Source organism: Oncorhynchus tshawytscha, linkage group LG29 (genome assembly GCF_018296145.1).
Source record: "Oncorhynchus tshawytscha isolate Ot180627B linkage group LG29, Otsh_v2.0, whole genome shotgun sequence".
Taxonomy (NCBI): Eukaryota; Metazoa; Chordata; class Actinopteri; order Salmoniformes; family Salmonidae; genus Oncorhynchus; species Oncorhynchus tshawytscha.
Window position 1 is genome coordinate 27,219,814 of NC_056457.1, and position 13,682 is coordinate 27,233,495.

A 13,682-nucleotide genomic window follows, 5' to 3' on the forward strand; every position below is an offset into this window, starting at 1 on the left:
CTGTTTGGGGAGAGAACCAGGTTGTTTCCTTTAAACTGAGTGACTGTTTGGGGAGAGAACCAGGTTGTTTCCTTTAAACTGAGTGACTGTTTGGGGAGAGAACCAGGTTGTTTCCTTTAAACTGAGTGACTGTTTGGGGAGAGAACCAGGTTGTTTCCTTTAAACTGAGTGACTGTTTGGGGAGAGAACCAGGTTGTTTCCTTTAAACTGAGTGACTGTTTGGGGAGAGAACCAGGTTGTTTCCTTTAAACTGAGTGACTGTTTGGGGAGAGAACCAGGTTGTTTCCTTTAAACTGAGTGACTGTTTGGGGAGAGAACCAGGTTGTTTCCTTTAAACTGAGTGACTGTTTGGGGAGAGAACCAGGTTGTTTCCTTTAAACTGAGTGACTGTTTGGGGAGAGAACCAGGTTGTTTCCTTTAAACTGAGTGACTGTTTGGGGAGAGAACCAGGTTGTTTCCTTTAAACTGAGTGACTGTTTGGGGAGAGAACCAGGTTGTTTCCTTTAAACTGAGTGACTGTTTGGGGAGAGAACCAGGTTGTTTCCTTTAAACTGAGTGACTGTTTGGGGAGAGAACCAGGTTGTTTCCTTTAAACTGAGTGACTGTTTGGGGAGAGAACCAGGTTGTTTCCTTTAAACTGACTGTTTGGGGAGTGACTGTGACTTTTGGGGAGAGAACCAGGTTGTTTCCTTTAAACTGAGTGACTGTTTGGGGAGAGAACCAGGTTGTTTCCTTTAAACTGAGTGACTGTTTGGGGAGAGAACCAGGTTGTTTCCTTTAAACTGAGTGACTGTTTGGGGAGAGAACCAGGTTGTTTCCTTTAAACTGAGTGACTGTTTGGGGAGAGAACCAGGTTGTTTCCTTTAAACTGAGTGACTGTTTGGGGAGAGAACCAGGTTGTTTCCTTTAAACTGAGTGACTGTTTGGGGAGAGAACCAGGTTGTTTCCTTTAAACTGAGTGACTGTTTGGGGAGAGAACCAGGTTGTTTCCTGAGTGACTGTTTGGGGAGAGAACCAGGTTGTTTAAACTGAGTGACTGTTTGGGGAGAGAACCAGGTTGTTTCCTTTAAACTGAGTGACTGTTTGGGGAGAGAACCAGGTTGTTTCCTTTAAACTGAGTGACTGTTTGGGGAGAGAACCAGGTTGTTTCCTTTTGGGAAACTGAAACTGAGTGACTGTTTGGGGAGAGAACCAGGTTGTTTCCTTTAAACTGAGTGACTGTTTGGGGAGAGAACCAGGTTGTTTCCTTTAAACTGAGTGACTGTTTGGGGAGAGAACCAGGTTGTTTCCTTTAAACTGAGTGACTGTTTGGGGAGAGAACCAGGTTGTTTCCTTTAAACTGAGTGACTGTTTGGGGAGAGAACCAGGTTGTTTCCTTTAAACTGAGTGACTGTTTGGGGAGAGAACCAGGTTGTTTCCTTTAAACTGAGTGACTGTTTGGGGAGAGAACCAGGTTGTTTCCTTTAAACTGAGTGACTGTTTGGGGAGAGAACCAGGTTGTTTCCTTTAAACTGAGTGACTGTTTGGGGAGAGAACCAGGTTGTTTCCTTTAAACTGAGTGACTGTTTGGGGAGAGAACCAGGTTGTTTCCTTTAAACTGAGTGACTGTTTGGGGAGAGAACCAGGTTGTTTCCTTTAAACTGAGTGACTGTTTGGGGAGAGAACCAGGTTGTTTCCTTTAAACTGAGTGACTGTTTGGGGAGAGAACCAGGTTGTTTCCTTTAAACTGAGTGACTGTTTGGGAGAGAACCAGGTTGTTTCCTTTAAACTGAGTGACTGTTTGGGGAGAGAACCAGGTTGTTTCCTTTAAACTGAGTGACTGTTTGGGGAGAGAACCAGGTTGTTTCCTTTAAACTGAGTGACTGTTTGGGGAGAGAACCAGGTTGTTTCCTTTAAACTGAGTGACTGTTTGGGGAGAGAACCAGGTTGTTTCCTTTAAACTGAGTGACTGTTTGGGAGAGAACCAGGTTGTTTCCTTTAAACTGTGACTGTTTGGGGAGAGAACCAGGTTGTTTCCTTTAAACTGAGTGACTGTTTGGGGAGAGAACCAGGTTGTTTCCTTTAAACTGAGTGACTGTTTGGGGAGAGAACCAGGTTGTTTCCTTTAAACTGAGTGACTGTTTGGGGAGAGAACCAGGTTGTTTCCTTTAAACTGAGTGACTGTTTGGGGAGAGAACCAGGTTGTTTCCTTTAAACTGAGTGACTGTTTGGGGAGAGAACCAGGTTGTTTCCTGTTAGCTGAGTGACTGTTTGGGGAGAGAACCAGGTTGTTTCCTTTAAACTGAGTGACTGTTTGGGGAGAGAACCAGGTTGTTTCCTTTAAACTGAGTGACTGTTTGGGGAGAGAACCAGGTTGTTTCCTTTAAACTGAGTGACTGTTTGGGGAGAGAACCAGGTTGTTTCCTGTTAGCTGAGTGACTGTTTGGGGAGAGAACCAGGTTGTTTCCTGTTAGCTGAGTGACTGTTTGGGGAGAGAATTAGTGTGGACTGTATTACACCGATGTGTATCTCTAACCTCACATTAAAACCATTAAAAAGATCACTGACCGACACCATCCTACACCTCATCACAAATGAAATCAAAGAGGGAAAAATGAAATGAAGGACTGGAGGCACAGGAAGACAACATAATATGAGTGTTTGAATAACAGGATGTGGGAGATTGTGCTGTTCACATCCTAATGGCTGTGAATCCAAGCCAAGCGTCGCTGCTGCTGTGATTACAAACCTATCGTCCCTCTCTCTCGCTTCACATTCCACTCATTTAGTAGACCCTCTTATCCAGAGCACCGTACAGTAGTCAGTGAATACACGTACTTTGCCTCACGTTGGAATCAAACCACTAAAGCCTGGCGTTGGAAAACCCAAGCCCTACCAACTGAGCCACACAGGACTGTCTCACTCTGTCCCTCTATCAATAGCTATCCCTCTCTCAATCTAGGTCAGTCTAATACGGTGAAAAACTGAGAACAATGTCCCTAGCACATATGAAAACCACACAGCTGTTTGACACACACCAGATGGTAGAGGAAGGAAGGTGGAATGAACACGTGTCCACATGTATACTGTCTCTTAATGAAGGTCTGCTAGGCCACAGGAGTCACAGTCTATTCCATGTGAAAATGAGATGCGTATGACTACGGTAATGCATCTGTGTCTGTATAATCATACAGACTGCTGCTAGGCCATGTCATTAACTTCCATTCATCACACACCAACCACATATCTAACACCAACATTTACAATTTCTCCAAGATATTTCCATTTCCTTCCATTAAAAATGAAGGGGGGGAAAAAAGAGAATCCTACTTGACTGTCTGGTGTGTACAAAGTCATCCTGTTCACCCGACCGTGGCATTCAATGATGGGGATTTGGAAATAACCTGTGTGTGTGTGTGTAAGGGATCATCTCTTTAGTAACAACTACTACTTGGATTACTAGGCTGTTTTATGTATTCAACCAGACTCATATTTTTCCCCTTTCTGCCTTTAGTCTGATCGGTATAGCAGTGATATAGTCCTCCTGACTACGTCCTATAGAGATCTACAGGAAAATAGGGCTGTAGCAATTCTCTCTCTCTCTCTCTCTCTCTCTCTCAGGATTTTAAATCATCTGACTTCATCTATTAGAAGAGAGACTTATTGAGGTAGAAACCATAAAAAATGAAGGAGGGAAATTTAATCCCTGAAATATTGATTTTCCCATTAATATCAGATAGGTAGAGGGTGATGAGGCTGGGTGGAAATGACACATCGTCGACCCGAAGAGAGGCTGGGGCCAATCTTCCTGCTGGATATGCCTGCCTGCCCGGGAAGAGTTATAGTTATGCCCCTCTATCTATCTCCCTGCCCCTCTCCCTCCATCTCTCTCCCTGCCCTTCTCCCTCCATCTCTCCCCCTGCCCCTCTCCCTCTATTTATCTCCCTGCCCCTCTCCCTCTATCTATCTCCCTGCATCTCTCTCCCTGCCCCTCTCCCTCCATCTCTCTCCCTGCCCCTCTCCCTCTCTCTCCCTGCCACTCTCCTTGCCCCCTCTCCCTCTATCTCTCTCCCTGCCCCTCTCCCTCTATCTCTCTCCTTGCCCCTCTCCCTGCCCCTCTCCCTCTATCTCTCTCCCTGCCCCTCTCCCTCTATCTCTCTCCCTGCCCCTCTCCCTCTATCTCTCTCCCTGCCCCTCTCCCTCTATCTCTCTCCCTGCCCCTCTCCCTCTATCTCTCTCCCTGCCCCTCTCCCTCTATCTCTCTCCCTGCCCCTCTCCCTCTATCTCTCTCCCTGCCCCTCTCCCTGCCCCTCTCCCTGCCCCTCTCCCTGCCCCTCTCCCTCTGCCCTCTCTCCCTGCCCCTCTCCCTCTATCTCTCTCCCTGCCCCTCTCCTTTCCCCTCTCCTCCCCTATCTCTCTCCTGCCCCTCTCCCTCTATCTCTCTCCCTGCCCCTCTCCCTCTATCTCTCTCCCTGCCCCTCTCCCTCTATCTCTCTCCCTGCCCCCTCCCTCTCTTCTTTTATCTCTCTCCCTGCCCCTCTCCCTCCCTTCCTCGCTCTCTCCCTGCCGCTCTCCCTCTCTTCCTCGCTTTCTCCCTGCCGCTCTCCCTCTCTATCTCTCTCCCTGCCCCTCTCCCTCTCTCCGTGCCCCTCTCCCTCTCTATCTCTCTCCCTGCCCCCTCCCCTCTATCTCTCTCCCTGCCCCTCTCCCTCTATCTCTCTCCCTGCCCCCTCTCCCTCTATCTCTCTCCCTGCCCCTCTCCCTCTATCTCTCTCCCTGCCCCTCTCCCTCTATCTCTCTCCCTGCCCCTCTCCCTCTATCTCTCTCCCTGCCCCCCTCCCTCTCTTCTTTTATCTCTCCCCCTGCCCTCTGTCTCTCCCTCCCTTCCTCGCTCTCTCCCTGCCGCTCTCCCTCTATCTCTCTCCTGCCCCCTCCCTCTCTTCTTTTATCTCTACCCCTGCCCTCTCCCTCCCTTCCTCGCTCTCTCCCTGCCCCTCTCCCTCTATCTCTCTCCCTGCCCCCTCCCTCTCTTCTTTTATCTCTACCCCTGCCCCTCTCCCTCTCTTCCTCGCTTTCTCCCTGCCGCTCTCCCTCTCTATCTCTCTCCCTGCCCCCTCCCTCTCTTCTTTTATCTCTCTCCCTGCCGCTCTCCCTCCCTTCCTCGCTCTCTCCCTGCCGCTCTCCCTCTCTTCCTCGCTTTGTCCCTGCCGCTCTCCCTCTCTATCTCTCTCCCTGCCCCTCTCCCTCTCTCCGTGCCCCTCTCCCTCTCTTCCTCTATGTCTCTCCCTGCACCTCTCCCTCTGTCTCTCTCCCTGCCACTCTCCCTCTCTCTCTCCCTGCCGCTCTCCCTCTCTATCTCTCTCCCTGCCCCTCTCCCTCTCTCCCTCTCTCTCTCCCCTGCCCCTCTCCCTCTCTCTCTCCCTGCACCTCTCCCTCTCTATATCTCTCCCTGCCCCTCTCCCTCTCTTCCTCTATCTCTCTACCTGCCCCTCTCCCTCTCTCCCTCTCTCTCTCCCTGCCCCTCTCCCTCTCTCCCTCTCTCTCTCCCTGCCCCTCTCCCCTCTCCCTCTCTCTCCCTGCCCCTCTCCCTCTCTCCCTCTCTCTCTCCCTGCCGCTCTCCCTCTCTATCTCTCTCCCTGCCCCTCTCCCTCTCTCCCTCTCTCTCTCCCTGCCCCTCTCCCGCTCTTCTCCTATCCCTTCTTCTTCCCACTATTGTCTTTCTCTCTAGTAGCACCTTGATTAAGGTTGTAACGATGAAATGTGCTGTTAGCTGTGGAAGATGTTGAATCATATAAGAAGCACTAATACACGATGGTGTGAGTTTTAAATGCAGTTGAACTATAAGCTGTTACACAGAAGAACCACGGGGCTGTCTCTTGTTTTGTGTCCCTTCCTGACGCCATTGGCTCGATGTGTTTTATACACACTAATACACCTGTTATTATACAATCAAATGTCAATCAAATGTATAAATACAGCCCTTTTTACATCAGTCGATGTCACCAAGTACAGAAACCCAGCCTAAAACGCCAAGCAGCAAGCAAGGCAGATGTAGAAGCGCTGTTATATATATTATGTTATCACTCTCTGCAACCTTTACATTCTCCTGTTGTAAGCACATTGATGTACTGAAACGCCTTGCATTGTTTTTGATAATAACCAATTACAGCTTTTACTCTTCATTTTCAATTGTCCTCCAAGACTGGCAGTATAGGTCAAACACATCCTCAATCCCCTATCGAGGCTTGCTTTAAACCCAGTGTAATGTGCTTTATATCGCAGGCGCGTGGGTGCGCGCGCGCACACACAGTAATAACATTGCTGTAATAATAATAATACTCATCATCACAGTAAAACAAAACCAACGCGCAGCCGTCAGACAAACTGAAGGTTCAGTAGCATTGCCGAACAGGACTGAGAGAGAGAAAACACGTAACCATGTTCTGTGAGACAATTACATCCCAAATACTGACGAAACTCACTGTAATTACATTTTTCCATCCTTTCTCATAATTTCCTTTTTGGGGTTTTTAACATCGTTAAATGGAGTGTTGCGTAGCTTATTAGAAATAAAATATTAGTAGCATACATTAATTTTACTACATAGCATTGAACCCATTTCTCCCAAATCACCACTATTCAGATAAATGTTTCAATGTTTAATGTTGTCAAATAGGCTATATCAACTTTAATTCTCAGACTCATTAATGCACAAAAATGAACTAATGTAATTCGTTGGAATTATCCTTAAAATATGCAAGTCATAGTTCCGAACCACTATTGCAGCATAATCATAATAATAATAATAATAATTTAATACAAATATTTATCAAAATAATTGTATCCAAAATTGTACAATGGTAAAAATCATTTCTGCAGTCCTCATTTTTGCTTAAGTCCAACCGTCCTTAATTTAAAAAGATCGTATATCCATTAAATACAAACGGTGGATGCATTTGTTTCCAAAGTTATTTATCGAGCTAAAGAACTACAAATACCCGAAAATAGCTCAAATGATTTCCCCTTAAATCAAAGCAAAAACAAAGAAATGTAAAAATCGTCCTAATATGCCGAAGAAGAGAAAGCCGTAGTTGAAATCCAGTAGAAACATCATCATGCTGCTGATGTGCCGTAGAAAGAGCGAGCGGAGAGCGCAAACACACACACACACACACACAACCTTTACATACCGGAGTTTGAAGCTGCCTCTCGTGTCCCCGTGTTTTTTCGCTCTTAATGCAAGCGATCGATGTCCCTGTCACTGTTGTGTCCCAATCCCAGCCAAGACTCTACCTCAAACCAGTCAGTCATCAGGCAAAAAAAAACTACCACAGCCCCTCTCCTCACCTGTCCTCTGTACCCCAAGTTACACTAAACAACCAGCATGCGTAGACAACTCACCACCGAAGCCTGGGCTAAAACCGAATCACTGGCAATGCAAGGACAATTCATTATATGGAGAAAAAATATGAACCCACCAAAGCGAATGAATGGGGAGAAAATGAATCTTACGTTACGGCAATAGGACATGATTAAAGAAAATAGAGAACACATAATGAAGAGTTTGGGCCTCTTATGCTCTTTTTCCCCCAATTTTTTAAGACTTTATCAAAGATATTTAGGAACCGTGAGTTTCTGGATCCAGGGGACCTGCGTGTTATCAGTAGCCCAACGACTGGTCTCCTTCCCAGGCCACACAGCCACCCCACGGCTCGGTACAATGGCTACTCCTTTACACACAGCAGGTAATTGGGAATTGTAGGACCATTATACATTGAACATACATTGAATCTCAATAGTATAATCTAAAAAGACAATGCATGTATCTATCTAAACAATATACAAGCGTGACGGTGTAAATCGTGTTGCTCTTCGCGTCGTTTAAGAATGTATACGGTGTTAAACGTAACAATAACCTGAGGAAGATAGCGACATTATCAGAAAACAAATGATCGGATACATTGTAGCCTAACTGCCGAACCGTCAGGTCCAGCTTTTAAAAGTGGTCCAGCACTGAAACCAGGCAGAACTCTTTCACCGGGGGAAGACAACGGGGATAAAACGAGGGATAAAACATTCACGTATCCTAGACCACCGTAGATCGGACCTCGTTACGTCTAGTCTAGCGCCGTAATTAACCAAGCCACACCGGGGAAATACCTGATATCATGTAACGATTTGTTTTCCGTTGTATTTCACAGATCGTATGACATTACGATCGGAATGAGACAAACCCTAGCAAACTTTGAGAGCAGATTTGGCCGAGGTAGCAATGGCAATGACACTCACGTAAAGGCTTTCGTCTGGCCCGTGACAATTCTCTGCTAGTAAAACCAAAGCAGGACTTCAACAAAACACCTCAACATGCGACGTTTTCCAAGGCAAAGCTGGGCTGGGCTATTGCCGAAAACATACCACATGAAAACAGCTGTTATCTGCTGAGCACTATGTCAAAGATTCTGCGGGATCCACCTAAAAATATATTCAATATTTGACCTGAATTAAACACCAACTACTCAATAAAAGTTATAGAAAAAAAACTTACTTTCTACCCCCCGCAGTTCGTTCCCTTTCTTCTCCTGTTTTTGGTTTGAAAACAAAGTCACATCCAATAGTTGTGAAATATGATAACACAAAAATGGAAAAAGGGGAAAAAATGTATAATCCTCCCAACTTTATTGAAAAAAAATAAACATAGAAAATGGCAAGCGGTTTGAAAGCTATCCTTTGGGTCCGATCGGTGAAAGATGTCTCGACTGCAGCCTCTCAGTTTCGGTTGTGGAGCGGTCGAGAAACTGCGGAAAGGAAAATCCGATATGTCTTTATTCTGCTAATTATTATCGTTTTAGCCCTGTTTAAAAAAATGGCTGATTAAGTTGAGTGCGCATGTCTTTGTGTGTCTATTCCCGATATGCACTCTGGGAATGGAAGAGAGAGGGCGAATGAGAGAGGGTGGGAGAGAGAGGAAGAGAGAGAGAGGAACAGAGAGAGAGGTGTAATTAGCGAGCTGATCAACAGTCTCCACATTGCAAATGACGCACTGAGCCCCTGTCCAGAGCAAAGCCCTTAGGGCGGAACGCGTCAGCTTGACCAAAGTGATCTTAACAGGGGCACATTTTTACGGTTTTACCGGCTAGTCCAAAGACATGCAGAACAACAAATAGCCATTTCCTGTTAACCAAATAGGGTACAGAATTAGAGAAATCACCCTTGTTTATATATAAAGATCCGCAGCCTGATATGCCACCCGGTGCAAGGCACATATAAAATAGATTATTATGTTAAATCTGTTCAGAATGTCAGTATAAATTCCAAATGTATTGATACGTTTAGCTTATTTTGATATCCTGATTTTATTAAATATATAGGATAATATTTGCTCTAGTGGATTTAAATATGTGGAATCGTGAGAGATGCACAGATTGAAGATGCTTACATAGAACCCTGTATCAGATAGAGACTAATTGAATGTGTTTAACTGTGTTGTAAATTGAATACCGTATGTAAACAAGGGCATGTTGTCAATATTGAACACAATATCGATATGTTTATTACATTGATGTAAAACTATGACAGAACAAGAAAGCATATGTCTGGCTATGAAAAACTGAAGAGAACAGGCGCTTAGGCCTATACAGTGGAGGAACACGCCGGCCTCATCTTAAAGGTGGGTATATATGATATTTATTTACATATACATTTTATCTCAATATTATAACTTGATGCAAAGTCAATAAAAAAAGTCTAAATTATAAGGCCTACAATACGTTCTTCCTTCATCATGTTTTAAGAGTATCTAAAAGGGTAAATACTGTAGAATGGATTTGACTTATTGTAGAACATAGAAGAGCATAGATTGGTCTACGCGTCTATGGATGTCTAGAACATAGCAGTATTTATATGACATAGTAGATAGATAGGCCCAATGCAGAGGCCACATTATAAGAAACGAACCAGTCGTTAGAATATATGGGTTAAAAATAACGACATGTTTAATAACGTGTTTTTCTTTGTGACGATACGATGGTAAACATATATCTCGTGATTGATAGAAAGTAGCCTATAGCCTACACAAGAATCACCTTATAAAATAACTAAAAAACTGCAAATACATGAGCATCAAAGCTCATGGTACCAACTCCCAGTCCACATAGGATGACTGGGCTTTATGGAGCCATGCATAAAACCTCAGGCAATGTAAGACCCATTGAATCCAACACACCATTCAAACCAATACATGTATATAGGCCTATTCACTGCATTAGTCCGTTTAACTATGTTCCCTTCCACCCTGATCCTTTTTTACTTAATTTGTTCTCTCTCATAACAGTCGCTATCCGGAGATCTGAACATGGTCTTCATCGTGTAGGGAAGCAGAAGATCGGTTCTCCTTCATGAAAAAAATGGAATGGGGTGAATTGACTGAGCTGGGTTTTGGGATCCTATGATAAGGCTGCTGGCAGCCAATACATCCTACTGCAGTAGCCTACAACTGAACCAGACCCACACCGACCCAGCCCAAACCAAGCTCGACCCAGGGCTGCTGTTTCCCGGACTACTAGGGCTGTGACCTGTGTTAAATGTGGTCAGCCGAGGCGTCACTTTTCGCAGATCTGAGGCTGTTGCTTTTTAGCGTCCTCCAGGGATTCCAAACTGCTCTTCCCGGAGAGGCGACTCACTCGGCGGACAGGAGGAGCCAGACAAGCCGCTGCCTGGTTGGAAAACCAGCATGGAGCAAGAGGCAATGGACGGAGCGTTGCAGACAGATTTTCTGGTCTCACAGAATCGTAAGGCTATAACAAGAAACCTGGTGCGATGGACTAAAGGTTGTTCTGAATGTTTAACTATTGATTGATTTTATTTTCAGGTGGTCACTTATTTTCTTGCGAGGACGCAGACTAATACACTCGTAGCAGGCGACTGTGAGGGACGTGTCCATATATTGCAGACATTCACTTGTCTTTTGTTTTCACGGTGAAAGAAGAAAATAAGGCTGATTTAAGGGCCTGATACTCTTTATCTTAACCTCATGCATTTGTAAATCCCCCGGTCGCCTCCCTCTCACTGTTCCAGCAGACGATGCTCTTTCTCCGGAGGCTGCTTGACAAAAGACCAAGTTAACTAACATTTCGCCCCATTTCCATATCTCAGAATCCCCAATTAATGATATATTATCTGTAAACTCAGAGTGTGTGTGTGTGTGTGTGTGTCCTCAGGTTAGACTGAAGGGTGAAATAAAACGATTAAAAAAGGACCGTACGTTGCCAATTGAGTTTATATCAGAAAGACCATTTGCAAGTGTTTCATTTTCAAACGAATACGAATAAAAATATAACTACTATTGCTTTTTGTGAATGGTTATTACAATAATAATACAATAATATGGGATCAAATTCCTGACGCTTTCTCCCTGGGTCGTTGGTTTCCATTGCTTTGAGGCATGTTCAGCCCTCGGTAGCGGTCTGACTCCTGCCATAAGGACTGGGAGGTTGGGGGTTCTCCCTTGTTTCAAATCTGATGGTTTTAGTCCAAAGCACCGGCGCCCTCTGGGGTCCGTTAGGTCACGAATGGGGAAGTTTGACCCTTTCCTCAAAACACACAGACCCACTGGCAAACCCTCTATACCCAACACACTGACCCATGTCCCTTAGGCTACACACAGACCCATAACCAGAATAGCCCAACACAAGTCACAACACGTAGAGAAGCAACAGCACACGTGCAGCGTGTGTTAGCGACGGAAACACACAAGGACTCAAGGAGGTAATGTTAAATAAAAAACTGTTTTCCTTTATCAAAATCCATAACAATCAATGGGCAAATATAGCCCCAAAATAATGGAATTTATGGTCAAATCATGAGCATCAAAATGGTCAGAATTTAATCACGTATCAAAATTCATGTCAATTTCACATTAGAATATTGCGTGGCAGTGCACAGCGAATTTGAATAAAACAAAAGCTTGTGACGCTAACTAATTAATTCCCCCAAATTATATAGAACTTGTTCATATAGTTTCACTTGCAAAATACGTTTACCGGGAGAATCAAATAATATTCCCATACTTTGCGTTAGACATTACGTACCGACATAACTCCACAGAGAAATCTCACATTTCTTCTCCTTCCTTTCAAACACCGAATAATGTCCGATACCAATGAACTTTTCCCCCACATTAACCCAACCTAAAACTTCTCGACCTTTTAATGGCATGGACCCTAAACCAGACAGCTCGGATACATAAACATACAATCAGTTTATAACTTTGAATATTCCTTCCTTTAAATTTCCAAAAGCATATACCCATGCAGCAACAAAAGAGAAATAAAAACTATACCTTTGGTAAAATAGCATTCCATTTCTCTTTTCTGTATCTTACTCGTACGCTCAGTAGCAATCCGCTTATATCATATGGAATCTGTTTTGAAAATGCCTAGATTTTTGGCACATTGTCATTGAAAAGAGGGGAGCGAAGTGTTGCCGCTACAGAATGGGGGAAATGAGTCCGCGTTGGACGCAGCCTCCCCTCTACATGGACTTATCCAACTTTAATTTAATATTCCGCAATGTGAAGGTATATAATGCAAGAATTTCAGAGGAAGGAACCGCTTGGTGTTTTTTCAGTATTTCATCGGCAGGAGAGGAGGTCAATGCTTTTGTGTCTATTGTCTGTCCCCTCTCTCTTGTTTTATCTGTCCCGGTCAATTTTGACATTTCACAAGCAAAAGAAAAGATGTTTACTTGTTTGTATTTAGATCACTTGCCAATAACCCCCGTCTCATCTGTGGCTCGTGTCACGCTGGAATCATTCCTAACATAAAATCGAGACCTATAAACGCTTGTTTGTAAAACACTGAGTCAAAAATCAATGTATTGGGACATTTCAATCGATTATATAAACGAAAATCTATAGGCAACATGAGGCCGATATCAGCCCACTCTCCTGCTCTCTTCAAAGGAGAGGAAAAGACGGAAAGACAGCTATAGGGTTTAAAACGGAGCTTACATTAACCTTCTATAGCGGGGTGACTCCTCTGTGGCTATATGTCAGAGTGCTTCCAGATGGGAGATGATAGGGCAAGCCTTGATGACAACAATTAGACTATAGTACGTCATCAAAGCGACCACACGGATTACGGCTACATTTAAAGGGTCAACTAGAGCAATTCCAGCCAATATCACATTTCAGCATCACATCACATCACATTAATCAGCCGTTTCTCGACGGCCTCTCACCAGGCAAAAATGGTGAATCAAATCAGGGGCAATCTATTCACTGGTTGCATTGTTACCAGGAGATAAGACAACAGCAACCCAACACGCGCGTTTATTGCATAAACAGTGCATTAATAATACGCGGTATGATATTAGGGAAAGAAGGGGGTGTAGAATCACGAGGTGTCAATCATGTAACATTTACATGGAATCACAGCTGCTCGCGTCTCCGGACTGTAAGGGAGGGGTGCGCGAGCAGGCACAGGCAGTGCGTGAAAGGGTTTAAGGAGGTGTATGGAGGGGTAGAGGTGTGTCCACGCACGCGGTGCCATTCTGTTTATTTGATAAGAGGAAATCAATGGAACAGATTGTAAAGCCTTTACCAGGGCCAGACGCGCGTGCAGCCTGCACGGTGTTCCCGGGTTTGAAAGGGGGGCTTGGTGAAAAGTGACTTCCAGAACAGCAGCTCGCGAACGGGTCGATCTGGT

At 44.7% G+C, this 13,682-nt stretch overlaps 1 protein-coding gene across 1 annotated transcript in view; it reads right to left on the reverse strand.

The window, feature by feature from the left end:
• The window catches only part of LOC112227470 (zinc finger homeobox protein 4), a 200,088-nt gene extending 191,124 nt beyond the window's left edge, over positions 1-8,964 (reverse strand). Inside the window, 1 exon segment of the mRNA XM_042308748.1 lies at positions 8,525-8,964. The gene's annotated coding sequence lies outside the window, so the exon portion shown is untranslated.
• Between the last annotated feature and the right edge of the window lie 4,718 nt (positions 8,965-13,682).